Source organism: Phyllobates terribilis, unplaced genomic scaffold (assembly GCF_046119375.1).
Source record: "Phyllobates terribilis strain yellow unplaced genomic scaffold, ASM4611937v1 Scaffold_376__1_contigs__length_1858288, whole genome shotgun sequence".
NCBI classification, from domain to species: domain Eukaryota; kingdom Metazoa; phylum Chordata; class Amphibia; order Anura; family Dendrobatidae; genus Phyllobates; species Phyllobates terribilis.
Window position 1 is genome coordinate 1,815,735 of NW_027363136.1, and position 17,934 is coordinate 1,833,668.

The 17,934-nt window shown below is 48.1% G+C and overlaps 11 non-coding genes across 11 annotated transcripts; all 11 read right to left on the reverse strand.

The window, feature by feature from the left end:
- Positions 1 to 276: 276 nt before the first annotated feature.
- LOC141223354 (U2 spliceosomal RNA) lies at positions 277 to 467 on the reverse strand. The gene has a single exon (XR_012290982.1). It is a non-coding gene; the product is annotated as a U2 spliceosomal RNA (small nuclear RNA).
- A 1,112-nt stretch (positions 468 to 1,579) lies between these two features.
- LOC141223355 (U2 spliceosomal RNA) lies at positions 1,580 to 1,770 on the reverse strand. The gene has a single exon (XR_012290983.1). It is a non-coding gene; the product is annotated as a U2 spliceosomal RNA (small nuclear RNA).
- Positions 1,771 to 2,885: 1,115 nt separating this feature from the next.
- LOC141223356 (U2 spliceosomal RNA) lies at positions 2,886 to 3,076 on the reverse strand. Its single transcript, XR_012290984.1, has one exon. It is a non-coding gene; the product is annotated as a U2 spliceosomal RNA (small nuclear RNA).
- A 1,115-nt stretch (positions 3,077 to 4,191) lies between these two features.
- Positions 4,192 to 4,382, reverse strand: LOC141223357 (U2 spliceosomal RNA). The gene has a single exon (XR_012290985.1). It is a non-coding gene; the product is annotated as a U2 spliceosomal RNA (small nuclear RNA).
- Positions 4,383 to 9,895: 5,513 nt separating this feature from the next.
- Positions 9,896 to 10,088, reverse strand: LOC141223436 (U2 spliceosomal RNA). Its single transcript, XR_012291062.1, has one exon. It is a non-coding gene; the product is annotated as a U2 spliceosomal RNA (small nuclear RNA).
- Positions 10,089 to 11,203: 1,115 nt separating this feature from the next.
- On the reverse strand, positions 11,204 to 11,394 carry LOC141223359 (U2 spliceosomal RNA). Its single transcript, XR_012290987.1, has one exon. It is a non-coding gene; the product is annotated as a U2 spliceosomal RNA (small nuclear RNA).
- Positions 11,395 to 12,509: 1,115 nt separating this feature from the next.
- On the reverse strand, positions 12,510 to 12,700 carry LOC141223360 (U2 spliceosomal RNA). The gene has a single exon (XR_012290988.1). It is a non-coding gene; the product is annotated as a U2 spliceosomal RNA (small nuclear RNA).
- A 1,115-nt stretch (positions 12,701 to 13,815) lies between these two features.
- On the reverse strand, positions 13,816 to 14,006 carry LOC141223361 (U2 spliceosomal RNA). The gene has a single exon (XR_012290989.1). It is a non-coding gene; the product is annotated as a U2 spliceosomal RNA (small nuclear RNA).
- A 1,115-nt stretch (positions 14,007 to 15,121) lies between these two features.
- Positions 15,122 to 15,312, reverse strand: LOC141223362 (U2 spliceosomal RNA). Its single transcript, XR_012290990.1, has one exon. It is a non-coding gene; the product is annotated as a U2 spliceosomal RNA (small nuclear RNA).
- A 1,115-nt stretch (positions 15,313 to 16,427) lies between these two features.
- Positions 16,428 to 16,618, reverse strand: LOC141223363 (U2 spliceosomal RNA). Its single transcript, XR_012290991.1, has one exon. It is a non-coding gene; the product is annotated as a U2 spliceosomal RNA (small nuclear RNA).
- Positions 16,619 to 17,733: 1,115 nt separating this feature from the next.
- On the reverse strand, positions 17,734 to 17,923 carry LOC141223421 (U2 spliceosomal RNA). The gene has a single exon (XR_012291048.1). It is a non-coding gene; the product is annotated as a U2 spliceosomal RNA (small nuclear RNA).
- Positions 17,924 to 17,934: the final 11 nt, after the last annotated feature.

A 17,934-nucleotide genomic window follows, 5' to 3' on the forward strand; every position in this document is an offset into this window, starting at 1 on the left:
AAAATGCTTGCCTAATATGTCTGTTTATCCAAAAGGAAGTAAAAAGGGAGAGCTAGAAAGATAGCATTGCATCACATTACATGGCAATGCAATGCACAGTTGCTGAAGTTGAACCAAAATGAGCTTGTAATCTGGCTTCTGCAACTTTGAACATGAAAAATCCAATGAGGAGAAGAAAAGCAAAGCCAAAGAGTCCATCCCAAAATCCGACAAACAAGCAAAATGAACAAAAAACATTGAATTCAATTCTTTCTGATTTTAGAAACTGCATTAAAGAAGGGGTGCACCGGTCCTGGAGATACTGCAATACCAGGTCAATGCGTGGAGTGGACAGAGCAAGCTCTTTTTCCATCTCCCTGTTCTAAAAATCCATTTAATATATGGTCCCCAGATAGGGGACGTATCAGATATTAAACTGATAAGAACAGATACTACACTTGATCTTAGCCAAAAGGCCGAGAAGCGATAACCAGAATTGGTTTCAAACTACGGAGCCACCCAAGGATCCTGAAAAGTCCATTTGTGGAGATGAGCTCCTGGACTCCCGTTAAGAAGACATGTTGTCAACCTCTAGATCCCTTACATGCCTGCACTTTTCGGCTTGCTGCTGCTGCAATCCACGCGTTTTAGATCTGCATAACTCCACCTCTTTAAACACAGCACCTTCACCCCCTGCTGTTCCCACCCGCCTCAACACCGTTGGAAGGGAGGAGAACCAATTAAGGCGGGGGGTGGGGTGGAACGAGCAGCTGTCTACCCTTAGCAGGAGGGCTCCTGATTACATACCTCTCCTGCTGCTGCTGCTGGCTGTCCAGCAGCAGACTGAAGGTGGCTGCTGCTGTGCACAGGTATATAAAGGCTCAGAGCCTATTATGACACGCGCAGCCAGCGTTCCATTGCCACATTCCATCTACTGCAGGCAGGATACCTGGCTGGCTGAATGTCGCTGAGAAGCTCACAGAGACCGCCATAAGCAACAGTTTAACAGAATGCCACAGACTAATCAACCAAACTTTTTGGGTTGGGTTCTCTTTTATAGTCTGCAGGCATTAAATGAAAGAAGTCAGTGTTCCAGCAGAAGGAGACAACGTTTCAGAAAAGGCATTGTAGCAAACCAAAAAAGAAATTTTAAGCGCAGCAGAGTAACCAGCGCACATACCTGTTAGCTCAGGTGAGTTTAAAAGGCTGCTGTTGATAACAAGGGCATTTGCTAAATAGATGGTGTGTGTGCAACAATATACTGAAAGGTCAATTATATTGTGCAGCTTATCTCACCACCTGTAGTTATTTAGGTGAAAGCTCCAAAATGCTTGCCTAATATGTCTGTTTATCCAAAAGGAAGTAAAAAGGGAGAGCTAGAAAGATAGCATTGCATCACATTACATGGCAATGCAATGCACAGTTGCTGAAGTTGAACCAAAATGAGCTTGTAATCTGGCTTCTGCAACTTTGAACATGAAAAATCCAATGAGGAGAAGAAAAGCAAAGCCAAAGAGTCCATCCCAAAATCCGACAAACAAGCAAAATGAACAAAAAACATTGAATTCAATTCTTTCTGATTTTAGAAACTGCATTAAAGAAGGGGTGCACCGGTCCTGGAGATACTGCAATACCAGGTCAATGCGTGGAGTGGACAGAGCAAGCTCTTTTTCCATCTCCCTGTTCTAAAAATCCATTTAATATATGGTCCCCAGATAGGGGACGTATCAGATATTAAACTGATAAGAACAGATACTACACTTGATCTTAGCCAAAAGGCCGAGAAGCGATAACCAGAATTGGTTTCAAACTACGGAGCCACCCAAGGATCCTGAAAAGTCCATTTGTGGAGATGAGCTCCTGGACTCCCGTTAAGAAGACATGTTGTCAACCTCTAGATCCCTTACATGCCTGCACTTTTCGGCTTGCTGCTGCTGCAATCCACGCGTTTTAGATCTGCATAACTCCACCTCTTTAAACACAGCACCTTCACCCCCTGCTGTTCCCACCCGCCTCAACACCGTTGGAAGGGAGGAGAACCAATTAAGGCGGGGGGTGGGGTGGAACGAGCAGCTGTCTACCCTTAGCAGGAGGGCTCCTGATTACATACCTCTCCTGCTGCTGCTGCTGCTGGCTGTCCAGCAGCAGACTGAAGGTGGCTGCTGCTGTGCACAGGTATATAAAGGCTCAGAGCCTATTATGACACGCGCAGCCAGCGTTCCATTGCCACATTCCATCTACTGCAGGCAGGATACCTGGCTGGCTGAATGTCGCTGAGAAGCTCACAGAGACCGCCATAAGCAACAGTTTAACAGAATGCCACAGACTAATCAACCAAACTTTTTGGGTTGGGTTCTCTTTTATAGTCTGCAGGCATTAAATGAAAGAAGTCAGTGTTCCAGCAGAAGGAGACAACGTTTCAGAAAAGGCATTGTAGCAAACCAAAAAAGAAATTTTAAGCGCAGCAGAGTAACCAGCGCACATACCTGTTAGCTCAGGTGAGTTTAAAAGGCTGCTGTTGATAACAAGGGCATTTGCTAAATAGATGGTGTGTGTGCAACAATATACTGAAAGGTCAATTATATTGTGCAGCTTATCTCACCACCTGTAGTTATTTAGGTGAAAGCTCCAAAATGCTTGCCTAATATGTCTGTTTATCCAAAAGGAAGTAAAAAGGGAGAGCTAGAAAGATAGCATTGCATCACATTACATGGCAATGCAATGCACAGTTGCTGAAGTTGAACCAAAATGAGCTTGTAATCTGGCTTCTGCAACTTTGAACATGAAAAATCCAATGAGGAGAAGAAAAGCAAAGCCAAAGAGTCCATCCCAAAATCCGACAAACAAGCAAAATGAACAAAAAACATTGAATTCAATTCTTTCTGATTTTAGAAACTGCATTAAAGAAGGGGTGCACCGGTCCTGGAGATACTGCAATACCAGGTCAATGCGTGGAGTGGACAGAGCAAGCTCTTTTTCCATCTCCCTGTTCTAAAAATCCATTTAATATATGGTCCCCAGATAGGGGACGTATCAGATATTAAACTGATAAGAACAGATACTACACTTGATCTTAGCCAAAAGGCCGAGAAGCGATAACCAGAATTGGTTTCAAACTACGGAGCCACCCAAGGATCCTGAAAAGTCCATTTGTGGAGATGAGCTCCTGGACTCCCGTTAAGAAGACATGTTGTCAACCTCTAGATCCCTTACATGCCTGCACTTTTCGGCTTGCTGCTGCTGCAATCCACGCGTTTTAGATCTGCATAACTCCACCTCTTTAAACACAGCACCTTCACCCCCTGCTGTTCCCACCCGCCTCAACACCGTTGGAAGGGAGGAGAACCAATTAAGGCGGGGGGTGGGGTGGAACGAGCAGCTGTCTACCCTTAGCAGGAGGGCTCCTGATTACATACCTCTCCTGCTGCTGCTGCTGCTGGCTGTCCAGCAGCAGACTGAAGGTGGCTGCTGCTGTGCACAGGTATATAAAGGCTCAGAGCCTATTATGACACGCGCAGCCAGCGTTCCATTGCCACATTCCATCTACTGCAGGCAGGATACCTGGCTGGCTGAATGTCGCTGAGAAGCTCACAGAGACCGCCATAAGCAACAGTTTAACAGAATGCCACAGACTAATCAACCAAACTTTTTGGGTTGGGTTCTCTTTTATAGTCTGCAGGCATTAAATGAAAGAAGTCAGTGTTCCAGCAGAAGGAGACAACGTTTCAGAAAAGGCATTGTAGCAAACCAAAAAAGAAATTTTAAGCGCAGCAGAGTAACCAGCGCACATACCTGTTAGCTCAGGGGAGTTTAAAAGGCTGCTGTTGATAACAAGGGCATTTGCTAAATAGATGGTGTGTGTGCAACAATATACTGAAAGGTCAATTATATTGTGCAGCTTATCTCACCACCTGTAGTTATTTAGGTGAAAGCTCCAAAATGCTTGCCTAATATGTCTGTTTATCCAAAAGGAAGTAAAAAGGGAGAGCTAGAAAGATAGCACTGCATCACATTACATGGCAATGCAATGCACAGTTGCTGAAGTTGAACCAAAATGAGCTTGTAATCTGGCTTCTGCAACTTTGAACATGAAAAATCCAATGAGGAGAAGAAAAGCAAAGCCAAAGAGTCCATCCCAAAATCCGACAAACAAGCAAAATGAACAAAAAACATTGAATTCAATTCTTTCTGATTTTAGAAACTGCATTAAAGAAGGGGTGCACCGGTCCTGGAGATACTGCAATACCAGGTCAATGCGTGGAGTGGACAGAGCAAGCTCTTTTTCCATCTCCCTGTTCTAAAAATCCATTTAATATATGGTCCCCAGATAGGGGACGTATCAGATATTAAACTGATAAGAACAGATACTACACTTGATCTTAGCCAAAAGGCCGAGAAGCGATAACCAGAATTGGTTTCAAACTACGGAGCCACCCAAGGATCCTGAAAAGTCCATTTGTGGAGATGAGCTCCTGGACTCCCGTTAAGAAGACATGTTGTCAACCTCTAGATCCCTTACATGCCTGCACTTTTCGGCTTGCTGCTGCTGCAATCCACGCGTTTTAGATCTGCATAACTCCACCTCTTTAAACACAGCACCTTCACCCCCTGCTGTTCCCACCCGCCTCAACACCGTTGGAAGGGAGGAGAACCAATTAAGGCGGGGGGTGGGGTGGAACGAGCAGCTGTCTACCCTTAGCAGGAGGGCTCCTGATTACATACCTCTCCTGCTGCTGCTGCTGCTGGCTGTCCAGCAGCAGACTGAAGGTGGCTGCTGCTGTGCACAGGTATATAAAGGCTCAGAGCCTATTATGACACGCGCAGCCAGCGTTCCATTGCCACATTCCATCTACTGCAGGCAGGATACCTGGCTGGCTGAATGTCGCTGAGAAGCTCACAGAGACCGCCATAAGCAACAGTTTAACAGAATGCCACAGACTAATCAACCAAACTTTTTGGGTTGGGTTCTCTTTTATAGTCTGCAGGCATTAAATGAAAGAAGTCAGTGTTCCAGCAGAAGGAGACAACGTTTCAGAAAAGGCATTGTAGCAAACCAAAAAAGAAATTTTAAGCGCAGCAGAGTAACCAGCGCACATACCTGTTAGCTCAGGTGAGTTTAAAAGGCTGCTGTTGATAACAAGGGCATTTGCTAAATAGATGGTGTGTGTGCAACAATATACTGAAAGGTCAATTATATTGTGCAGCTTATCTCACCACCTGTAGTTATTTAGGTGAAAGCTCCAAAATGCTTGCCTAATATGTCTGTTTATCCAAAAGGAAGTAAAAAGGGAGAGCTAGAAAGATAGCATTGCATCACATTACATGGCAATGCAATGCACAGTTGCTGAAGTTGAACCAAAATGAGCTTGTAATCTGGCTTCTGCAACTTTGAACATGAAAAATCCAATGAGGAGAAGAAAAGCAAAGCCAAAGAGTCCATCCCAAAATCCGACAAACAAGCAAAATGAACAAAAAACATTGAATTCAATTCTTTCTGATTTTAGAAACTGCATTAAAGAAGGGGTGCACCGGTCCTGGAGATACTGTGACGCGCCCCCTGGGACATATTCCTTTTTGAGGGGAATACCCGGCACCGGATCAGATGGGGGGTTGTAGTCTCCGAGCGGCTGTGACCCGGCCCCGTGCCCAGGGCGTCAAGCTCAGTGTTATGTGGCAGTCCTACAGATGTTATTAAGAGTTCTTTGGTGTCGACTACGCCACCCGTTGTGATGCGGTCACTGTGGCCGCCGCTGCAGCAGGGTCCGCTGAGGCTGATGGTGGGTGCGCAGCTTGGTGGGATAACCCCCAACGGGAGGGGTATAGCCTCAGAGGGGACAGGCGCAGAGGATGGGGGCTGTGGTGGTGTAGTGCAGACGGCAGTGAAGACAGAGTCGGGTTGTGCAGTTAAGGGTGTTTACTTACTGCAGATGTTGTACTGGTCACTCCAGCTGCTAGTGACCACCCGAGCCGTGCTGAGTCCACCAGGTCCTGGATCCAGCCAACCCCCAAACAAGTCCGGAGCGTGGCCCTGAGCTCTCTTTCTGTCCCGTTCTCTGGCCGTCCCCACCAGTAATCCACCTAGGTCCAGCTCCCTCGGGCCTTCTGTTGGGACACCCTTGGCCCTGGGTTCCCTGACCCTTCATGTGGTGTGCCTTCGGGGTGGATGTGATGGGTGACCGTGGCAGACGCTGCCCACGGTCTCCGGTCTCTGGCTGGGGAATGTTTTTACCCCCACCAGCGTGGGTTCCGGTACCCTGATGCCGACTCCTCACCCGGTGCTTTAATTTGGGTTCTTGGGTCCTCTCTGTTTTCCCCTCTGGGTACTCCTTCTCTGCTCCTCTCTAACTCAGGGTCTCTCTTCTCCCTTGCTGCAGGCTGACTTCCTCTCTGCTTGCTGTCTGCTCCTCTGCAGCTGTCTTGCTGTCTCCAACTGACTTGTTCTCTGCATCTGACCCTGATCTTAGTTGGTGCCCACCTTATATACACCCTCTATGTGTGAGCTCAGGTGACCAGCACCCAATGAGCTCCTATCTTTACCCAGGCTGCTCCCCCTATCTGCCCCTACACTACATGGGATGTACCACCCCCCTCCCACTCCAGCCAGGAACAGACTCGGTCGTACCTGCACATTTCTAAGTGGGAGTACCGTCGGCCTGTTCCTCGGAAATGGGATGTGTGTAGTGCATGCAGCCTACCGAGCTCAGTTCCACTCTCCATCCTTATCCGGGAGTGGAATATCACACCTCTGGGTTGAGGTGCAATACCCCTGTAGCAGCCGAATCCTCAGGGTGCTACATTCCCCCCTGGTAAATCACAGCACGTCCTCGGGCTGTAAGGACAAAACACCAAAACATACAAAATTTTCATATAAACATAATAAAACATATAAAACATTATATATATAAAATTTTTCATATAAACATTCTCGTCGTCTCTTGTTTCAGGTTCCTCCTCCGGACACTGTGCAACGTGTGTCCGGGAAAAGTGCGACAGTCTCTTAGAAAAACTGGTTTTCCTATAAAACCGGTAGGGGGCGCTTTAGGACGCGCAACTATATACAGGGGATATGGCCGCTCTCAGTCCTCGGCCAGGTAAGGAGGGAAAGGGAATGGCTGCTCACAGTCCTCAGCCTGTGGGATTAAGGGGTTAACGGGTAAACAGTTCACTCAGCTGGTCCCAACGGGGACTATATATTTGTAGCAACAGTTTCAGTTTCTTTATACCCCGATTGGGTAACTATTTACAGCTACTGCTCTGCCGCACTCAACGGCGTCTTCCTCCTGCTCTTTGCTTTTTGCTGGTGGTAACTTCAGACCCGTCCGGCCATGTGAGCTGGCTGAACAAGTCCTCTCCCAGACGCGGCACCCTTGGTTTTGCGGGTGCGGGCGCGGTGGTGGTGGCGCCCGGGTTGCCCAGGCCTTGCGGCCAGGCCTGGGGCACCTGGAAGGTGAAGGGCACCGTTAATACGGCGGCGCCCTGGGCTACCTGGCCTTGCGGCCAGGCCGGAGGCTCCGCGGAGGTAGGGGGCGCTGTTGGTGATGCGGCGCCCGGGAATTCTAGGCCCTGCGACCAGGCTGGTGGTACTTCCTGCTTGGTCACGCTCGGGGTCGAGGCGTGTGACGTCACAGGGGTCGCGGCGGCGGCTTCCGGTTGGGGCCTAGTCTGCGTCGGTGACATGGCGTTTTCGGGCACAGCAGGGGGACTTTCGGGCTCTGCGACGGGGAGCTGGGGCAGGTAAGCGGTGTCACGGCTTGGGGTATAGACGTCCCCTTTACCTGCCTCCATGCGTTCGGCTCCCTTCTCTGCGCCGTCTCCGACCTTTGGTCCTCCCGCGCCATCCTCAGAGGCGGTCTGCTTCCTCATCTCGGCTGTCGTGCTCCGGGTCTTGGTTTCAGCTTGCTGGGCCATCTCCCGGCTCCATTCCGCCAATATCTCGCGCTGTACCCGGGCCATCCTCCGTGCGAGGCCCTCCAGGGCAGTCTGTGCACACTCCCGGTCTCGGGGGAGCTGTGCAAGGACCTCCACTAGGCCTAGTGGGGTCGTGGTGTCCAGCAGGCTCCTGACCAACGGGTCGGTGCTGCTCTGCTCTTCTTCCAGCAGGCTCCTGGCCAGCGGGCCGGTGCTGCTCTGCTCTCTGGACATCTCCGGGTGAGCTTCTCTGCTGCTCCTCTCCAGGCTTCCTGTCTCCGGGTGCGCTCGCTCCAGACTGCTCCAGGCGGCACCCATCTTCGTTCTTTTCTTTCGTCTCCTCCCACTTAGAGGGCGGTCCCGGGGCAACTCGGTGACTGTCAGCTCCAGGGGGAGTTCTTTCACGCTGACAGACACCTCCAGCATCACAGTCTCTGTTGGTGGGGGCGGTTTCCACTTTTGGCGCCATTTTCTGTCCTGGCCCACGATGGGAGGCGGCCTCTTGCCCTCCTTTGGCACGCCCATAATGGCGTCCGCTGCTCTTCTAAGGCGGGAAATCTCCGGATTTGGCGGGAAGCGTCGCCCAGTGGCGGGAAACTCTGCAGATGGCGGGAACAAGCTGGAAATGGCGGACAATCGGCGGGAAACGACCTGTGATGGGGTCCGATGGCGTGGACCCTCCGGAACCGGCAGGAGACTTCTTTCTGAGGTAAACTTGCACTTTTCTTCAGGCACGCAGTACCCGGGTGTTGCGGGCACGTAATCCTGCCGACTACGCCAAAGTTGACGCGCCCCCTGGGACATATTCCTTTTTGAGGGGAATACCCGGCACCGGATCAGATGGGGGGTTGTAGTCTCCGAGCGGCTGTGACCCGGCCCCGTGCCCAGGGCGTCAAGCTCAGTGTTATGTGGCAGTCCTACAGATGTTATTAAGAGTTCTTTGGTGTCGACTACGCCACCCGTTGTGATGCGGTCACTGTGGCCGCCGCTGCAGCAGGGTCCGCTGAGGCTGATGGTGGGTGCGCAGCTTGGTGGGATAACCCCCAACGGGAGGGGTATAGCCTCAGAGGGGACAGGCGCAGAGGATGGGGGTTGTGGTGGTGTAGTGCAGACGGCAGTGAAGACAGAGTCGGGTTGTGCAGTTAAGGGTGTTTACTTACTGCAGATGTTGTACTGGTCACTCCAGCTGCTAGTGACCACCCGAGCCGTGCTGCGTCCACCAGGTCCTGGATCCAGCCAACCCCCAAACAAGTCCGGAGCGTGGCCCTGAGCTCTCTTTCTGTCCCGTTCTCTGGCCGTCCCCACCAGTAATCCACCTAGGTCCAGCTCCCTCGGGCCTTCTGTTGGGACACCCTTGGCCCTGGGTTCCCTGACCCTTCATGTGGTGTGCCTTCGGGGTGGATGTGATGGGTGACCGTGGCAGACGCTGCCCACGGTCTCCGGTCTCTGGCTGGGGAATGTTTTTACCCCCACCAGCTTGGGTTCCGGTACCCTGATGCCGACTCCTCACCCGGTGCTTTAATTTGGGTTCTTGGGTCCTCTCTGTTTTCCCCTCTGGGTACTCCTTCTCTGCTCCTCTCTCACTCAGGGTCTCTCTTCTCCCTTGCTGCAGGCTGACTTCCTCTCTGCTTGCTGTCTGCTCCTCTGCAGCTGTCTTGCTGTCTCCAACTGACTTGTTCTCTGCATCTGACCCTGATCTTAGTTGGTGCCCACCTTATATACACCCTCTATGTGTGAGCTCAGGTGACCAGCACCCAATGAGCTCCTATCTTTACCCAGGCTGCTCCCCCTATCTGCCCCTACACTACATGGGATGTACCACCCCCCTCCCACTCCAGCCAGGAACAGACTCGGTCGTACCTGCACATTTCTAAGTGGGAGTACCGTCGGCCTGTTCCTCGGAAATGGGATGTGTGTAGTGCATGCAGCCTACCGAGCTCAGTTCCACTCTCCATCCTTATCCGGGAGTGGAATATCACACCTCTGGGTTGAGGTGCAATACCCCTGTAGCAGCCGAATCCTCAGGGTGCTACAACTGCAATACCAGGTCAATGCGTGGAGTGGACAGAGCAAGCTCTTTTTCCATCTCCCTGTTCTAAAAATCCATTTAATATATGGTCCCCAGATAGGGGACGTATCAGATATTAAACTGATAAGAACAGATACTACACTTGATCTTAGCCAAAAGGCCGAGAAGCGATAACCAGAATTGGTTTCAAACTACGGAGCCACCCAAGGATCCTGAAAAGTCCATTTGTGAAGATGAGCTCCTGGACTCCCGTTAAGAAGACATGTTGTCAACCTCTAGATCCCTTACATGCCTGCACTTTTCGGCTTGCTGCTGCTGCAATCCACGCGTTTTAGATCTGCATAACTCCACCTCTTTAAACACAGCACCTTCACCCCCTGCTGTTCCCACCCGCCTCAACACCGTTGGAAGGGAGGAGAACCAATTAAGGCGGGGGGTTGGGTGGAACGAGCAGCTGTCTACCCTTAGCAGGAGGGCTCCTGATTACATACCTCTCCTGCTGCTGCTGCTGCTGGCTGTCCAGCAGCAGACTGAAGGTGGCTGCTGCTGTGCACAGGTATATAAAGGCTCAGAGCCTATTATGACACGCGCAGCCAGCGTTCCATTGCCACATTCCATCTACTGCAGGCAGGATACCTGGCTGGCTGAATGTCGCTGAGAAGCTCACAGAGACCGCCATAAGCAACAGTTTAACAGAATGCCACAGACTAATCAACCAAACTTTTTGGGTTGGGTTCTCTTTTATAGTCTGCAGGCATTAAATGAAAGAAGTCAGTGTTCCAGCAGAAGGAGACAACGTTTCAGAAAAGGCATTGTAGCAAACCAAAAAAGAAATTTTAAGCGCAGCAGAGTAACCAGCGCACATACCTGTTAGCTCAGGTGAGTTTAAAAGGCTGCTGTTGATAACAAGGGCATTTGCTAAATAGATGGTGTGTGTGCAACAATATACTGAAAGGTCAATTATATTGTGCAGCTTATCTCACCACCTGTAGTTATTTAGGTGAAAGCTCCAAAATGCTTGCCTAATATGTCTGTTTATCCAAAAGGAAGTAAAAAGGGAGAGCTAGAAAGATAGCATTGCATCACATTACATGGCAATGCAATGCACAGTTGCTGAAGTTGAACCAAAATGAGCTTGTAATCTGGCTTCTGCAACTTTGAACATGAAAAATCCAATGAGGAGAAGAAAAGCAAAGCCAAAGAGTCCATCCCAAAATCCGACAAACAAGCAAAATGAACAAAAAACATTGAATTCAATTCTTTCTGATTTTAGAAACTGCATTAAAGAAGGGGTGCACCGGTCCTGGAGATACTGCAATACCAGGTCAATGCGTGGAGTGGACAGAGCAAGCTCTTTTTCCATCTCCCTGTTCTAAAAATCCATTTAATATATGGTCCCCAGATAGGGGACGTATCAGATATTAAACTGATAAGAACAGATACTACACTTGATCTTAGCCAAAAGGCCGAGAAGCGATAACCAGAATTGGTTTCAAACTACGGAGCCACCCAAGGATCCTGAAAAGTCCATTTGTGGAGATGAGCTCCTGGACTCCCGTTAAGAAGACATGTTGTCAACCTCTAGATCCCTTACATGCCTGCACTTTTCGGCTTGCTGCTGCTGCAATCCACGCGTTTTAGATCTGCATAACTCCACCTCTTTAAACACAGCACCTTCACCCCCTGCTGTTCCCACCCGCCTCAACACCGTTGGAAGGGAGGAGAACCAATTAAGGCGGGGGGTGGGGTGGAACGAGCAGCTGTCTACCCTTAGCAGGAGGGCTCCTGATTACATACCTCTCCTGCTGCTGCTGCTGCTGGCTGTCCAGCAGCAGACTGAAGGTGGCTGCTGCTGTGCACAGGTATATAAAGGCTCAGAGCCTATTATGACACGCGCAGCCAGCGTTCCATTGCCACATTCCATCTACTGCAGGCAGGATACCTGGCTGGCTGAATGTCGCTGAGAAGCTCACAGAGACCGCCATAAGCAACAGTTTAACAGAATGCCACAGACTAATCAACCAAACTTTTTGGGTTGGGTTCTCTTTTATAGTCTGCAGGCATTAAATGAAAGAAGTCAGTGTTCCAGCAGAAGGAGACAACGTTTCAGAAAAGGCATTGTAGCAAACCAAAAAAGAAATTTTAAGCGCAGCAGAGTAACCAGCGCACATACCTGTTAGCTCAGGTGAGTTTAAAAGGCTGCTGTTGATAACAAGGGCATTTGCTAAATAGATGGTGTGTGTGCAACAATATACTGAAAGGTCAATTATATTGTGCAGCTTATCTCACCACCTGTAGTTATTTAGGTGAAAGCTCCAAAATGCTTGCCTAATATGTCTGTTTATCCAAAAGGAAGTAAAAAGGGAGAGCTAGAAAGATAGCATTGCATCACATTACATGGCAATGCAATGCACAGTTGCTGAAGTTGAACCAAAATGAGCTTGTAATCTGGCTTCTGCAACTTTGAACATGAAAAATCCATTGAGGAGAAGAAAAGCAAAGCCAAAGAGTCCATCCCAAAATCCGACAAACAAGCAAAATGAACAAAAAACATTGAATTCAATTCTTTCTGATTTTAGAAACTGCATTAAAGAAGGGGTGCACCGGTCCTGGAGATACTGCAATACCAGGTCAATGCGTGGAGTGGACAGAGCAAGCTCTTTTTCCATCTCCCTGTTCTAAAAATCCATTTAATATATGGTCCCCAGATAGGGGACGTATCAGATATTAAACTGATAAGAACAGATACTACACTTGATCTTAGCCAAAAGGCCGAGAAGCGATAACCAGAATTGGTTTCAAACTACGGAGCCACCCAAGGATCCTGAAAAGTCCATTTGTGGAGATGAGCTCCTGGACTCCCGTTAAGAAGACATGTTGTCAACCTCTAGATCCCTTACATGCCTGCACTTTTCGGCTTGCTGCTGCTGCAATCCACGCGTTTTAGATCTGCATAACTCCACCTCTTTAAACACAGCACCTTCACCCCCTGCTGTTCCCACCCGCCTCAACACCGTTGGAAGGGAGGAGAACCAATTAAGGCGGGGGGTGGGGTGGAACGAGCAGCTGTCTACCCTTAGCAGGAGGGCTCCTGATTACATACCTCTCCTGCTGCTGCTGCTGCTGGCTGTCCAGCAGCAGACTGAAGGTGGCTGCTGCTGTGCACAGGTATATAAAGGCTCAGAGCCTATTATGACACGCGCAGCCAGCGTTCCATTGCCACATTCCATCTACTGCAGGCAGGATACCTGGCTGGCTGAATGTCGCTGAGAAGCTCACAGAGACCGCCATAAGCAACAGTTTAACAGAATGCCACAGACTAATCAACCAAACTTTTTGGGTTGGGTTCTCTTTTATAGTCTGCAGGCATTAAATGAAAGAAGTCAGTGTTCCAGCAGAAGGAGACAACGTTTCAGAAAAGGCATTGTAGCAAACCAAAAAAGAAATTTTAAGCGCAGCAGAGTAACCAGCGCACATACCTGTTAGCTCAGGTGAGTTTAAAAGGCTGCTGTTGATAACAAGGGCATTTGCTAAATAGATGGTGTGTGTGCAACAATATACTGAAAGGTCAATTATATTGTGCAGCTTATCTCACCACCTGTAGTTATTTAGGTGAAAGCTCCAAAATGCTTGCCTAATATGTCTGTTTATCCAAAAGGAAGTAAAAAGGGAGAGCTAGAAAGATAGCATTGCATCACATTACATGGCAATGCAATGCACAGTTGCTGAAGTTGAACCAAAATGAGCTTGTAATCTGGCTTCTGCAACTTTGAACATGAAAAATCCAATGAGGAGAAGAAAAGCAAAGCCAAAGAGTCCATCCCAAAATCCGACAAACAAGCAAAATGAACAAAAAACATTGAATTCAATTCTTTCTGATTTTAGAAACTGCATTAAAGAAGGGGTGCACCGGTCCTGGAGATACTGCAATACCAGGTCAATGCGTGGAGTGGACAGAGCAAGCTCTTTTTCCATCTCCCTGTTCTAAAAATCCATTTAATATATGGTCCCCAGATAGGGGACGTATCAGATATTAAACTGATAAGAACAGATACTACACTTGATCTTAGCCAAAAGGCCGAGAAGCGATAACCAGAATTGGTTTCAAACTACGGAGCCACCCAAGGATCCTGAAAAGTCCATTTGTGGAGATGAGCTCCTGGACTCCCGTTAAGAAGACATGTTGTCAACCTCTAGATCCCTTACATGCCTGCACTTTTCGGCTTGCTGCTGCTGCAATCCACGCGTTTTAGATCTGCATAACTCCACCTCTTTAAACACAGCACCTTCACCCCCTGCTGTTCCCACCCGCCTCAACACCGTTGGAAGGGAGGAGAACCAATTAAGGCGGGGGGTGGGGTGGAACGAGCAGCTGTCTACCCTTAGCAGGAGGGCTCCTGATTACATACCTCTCCTGCTGCTGCTGCTGCTGGCTGTCCAGCAGCAGACTGAAGGTGGCTGCTGCTGTGCACAGGTATATAAAGGCTCAGAGCCTATTATGACACGCGCAGCCAGCGTTCCATTGCCACATTCCATCTACTGCAGGCAGGATACCTGGCTGGCTGAATGTCGCTGAGAAGCTCACAGAGACCGCCATAAGCAACAGTTTAACAGAATGCCACAGACTAATCAACCAAACTTTTTGGGTTGGGTTCTCTTTTATAGTCTGCAGGCATTAAATGAAAGAAGTCAGTGTTCCAGCAGAAGGAGACAACGTTTCAGAAAAGGCATTGTAGCAAACCAAAAAAGAAATTTTAAGCGCAGCAGAGTAACCAGCGCACATACCTGTTAGCTCAGGTGAGTTTAAAAGGCTGCTGTTGATAACAAGGGCATTTGCTAAATAGATGGTGTGTGTGCAACAATATACTGAAAGGTCAATTATATTGTGCAGCTTATCTCACCACCTGTAGTTATTTAGGTGAAAGCTCCAAAATGCTTGCCTAATATGTCTGTTTATCCAAAAGGAAGTAAAAAGGGAGAGCTAGAAAGATAGCATTGCATCACATTACATGGCAATGCAATGCACAGTTGCTGAAGTTGAACCAAAATGAGCTTGTAATCTGGCTTCTGCAACTTTGAACATGAAAAATCCATTGAGGAGAAGAAAAGCAAAGCCAAAGAGTCCATCCCAAAATCCGACAAACAAGCAAAATGAACAAAAAACATTGAATTCAATTCTTTCTGATTTTAGAAACTGCATTAAAGAAGGGGTGCACCGGTCCTGGAGATACTGCAATACCAGGTCAATGCGTGGAGTGGACAGAGCAAGCTCTTTTTCCATCTCCCTGTTCTAAAAATCCATTTAATATATGGTCCCCAGATAGGGGACGTATCAGATATTAAACTGATAAGAACAGATACTACACTTGATCTTAGCCAAAAGGCCGAGAAGCGATAACCAGAATTGGTTTCAAACTACGGAGCCACCCAAGGATCCTGAAAAGTCCATTTGTGGAGATGAGCTCCTGGACTCCCGTTAAGAAGACATGTTGTCAACCTCTAGATCCCTTACATGCCTGCACTTTTCGGCTTGCTGCTGCTGCAATCCACGCGTTTTAGATCTGCATAACTCCACCTCTTTAAACACAGCACCTTCACCCCCTGCTGTTCCCACCCGCCTCAACACCGTTGGAAGGGAGGAGAACCAATTAAGGCGGGGGGTGGGGTGGAACGAGCAGCTGTCTACCCTTAGCAGGAGGGCTCCTGATTACATACCTCTCCTGCTGCTGCTGCTGCTGGCTGTCCAGGAGCAGACTGAAGGTGGCTGCTGCTGTGCACAGGTATATAAAGGCTCAGAGCCTATTATGACACGCGCAGCCAGCGTTCCATTGCCACATTCCATCTACTGCAGGCAGGATACCTGGCTGGCTGAATGTCGCTGAGAAGCTCACAGAGACCGCCATAAGCAACAGTTTAACAGAATGCCACAGACTAATCAACCAAACTTTTTGGGTTGGGTTCTCTTTTATAGTCTGCAGGCATTAAATGAAAGAAGTCAGTGTTCCAGCAGAAGGAGACAACGTTTCAGAAAAGGCATTGTAGCAAACCAAAAAAGAAATTTTAAGCGCAGCAGAGTAACCAGCGCACATACCTGTTAGCTCAGGTGAGTTTAAAAGGCTGCTGTTGATAACAAGGGCATTTGCTAAATAGATGGTGTGTGTGCAACAATATACTGAAAGGTCAATTATATTGTGCAGCTTATCTCACCACCTGTAGTTATTTAGGTGAAAGCTCCAAAATGCTTGCCTAATATGTCTGTTTATCCAAAAGGAAGTAAAAAGGGAGAGCTAGAAAGATAGCATTGCATCACATTACATGGCAATGCAATGCACAGTTGCTGAAGTTGAACCAAAATGAGCTTGTAATCTGGCTTCTGCAACTTTGAACATGAAAAATCCATTGAGGAGAAGAAAAGCAAAGCCAAAGAGTCCATCCCAAAATCCGACAAACAAGCAAAATGAACAAAAAACATTGAATTCAATTCTTTCTGATTTTAGAAACTGCATTAAAGAAGGGGTGCACCGGTCCTGGAGATACTGCAATACCAGGTCAATGCGTGGAGTGGACAGAGCAAGCTCTTTTTCCATCTCCCTGTTCTAAAAATCCATTTAATATATGGTCCCCAGATAGGGGACGTATCAGATATTAAACTGATAAGAACAGATACTACACTTGATCTTAGCCAAAAGGCCGAGAAGCGATAACAAGAATTGGTTTCAAACTACGGAGCCACCCAAGGATCCTGAAAAGTCCATTTGTGGAGATGAGCTCCTGGACTCCCGTTAAGAAGACATGTTGTCAACCTCTAGATCCCTTACATGCCTGCACTTTTCGGCTTGCTGCTGCTGCAATCCACGCGTTTTAGATCTGCATAACTCCACCTCTTTAAACACAGCACCTTCACCCCCTGCTGTTCCCACCCGCCTCAACACCGTTGGAAGGGAGGAGAACCAATTAAGGCGGGGGGTGGGGTGGAACGAGCAGCTGTCTACCCTTAGCAGGAGGGCTCCTGATTACATACCTCTCCTGCTGCTGCTGCTGCTGGCTGTCCAGCAGCAGACTGAAGGTGGCTGCTGCTGTGCACAGGTATATAAAGGCTCAGAGCCTATTATGACACGCTCAGCCAGCGTTCCATTGCCACATTCCATCTACTGCAGGCAGGATACCTGGCTGGCTGAATGTCGCTGAGAAGCTCACAGAGACCGCCATAAGCAACAGTTTAACAGAATGCCATAGACTAATCAACCAAACTTTTTGGGTTGGGTTCTCTTTTATAGTCTGCAGGCATTAAATGAAAGAAGTCAGTGTTCCAGCAGAAGGAGACAACGTTTCAGAAAAGGCATTGTAGCAAACCAAAAAAGAAATTTTAAGCGCAGCAGAGTAACCAGCGCACATACCTGTTAGCTCAGGTGAGTTTAAAAGGCTGCTGTTGATAACAAGGGCATTTGCTAAATAGATGGTGTGTGTGCAACAATATACTGAAAGGTCAATTATATTGTGCAGCTTATCTCACCACCTGTAGTTATTTAGGTGAAAGCTCCAAAATGCTTGCCTAATATGTCTGTTTATCCAAAAGGAAGTAAAAAGGGAGAGCTAGAAAGATAGCATTGCATCACATTACATGGCAATGCAATGCACAGTTGCTGAAGTTGAACCAAAATGAGCTTGTAATCTGGCTTCTGCAACTTTGAACATGAAAAATCCAATGAGGAGAAGAAAAGCAAAGCCAAAGAGTCCATCCCAAAATCCGACAAACAAGCAAAATGAACAAAAAACATTGAATTCAATTCTTTCTGATTTTAGAAACTGCATTAAAGAAGGGGTGCAACGGTCCTGGAGATACTGCAATACCAGGTCAATGCGTGGAGTGGACAGAGCAAGCTCTTTTCCATCTCCCTGTTCTAAAAATCCATTTAATATATGGTCCCCAGATAGGGGACGTATCAGATATTAAACTGATAAGAACAGATACTACACTTGATCTTAGCCAAAAGGCCGAGAAGCGATAACCAGAATTG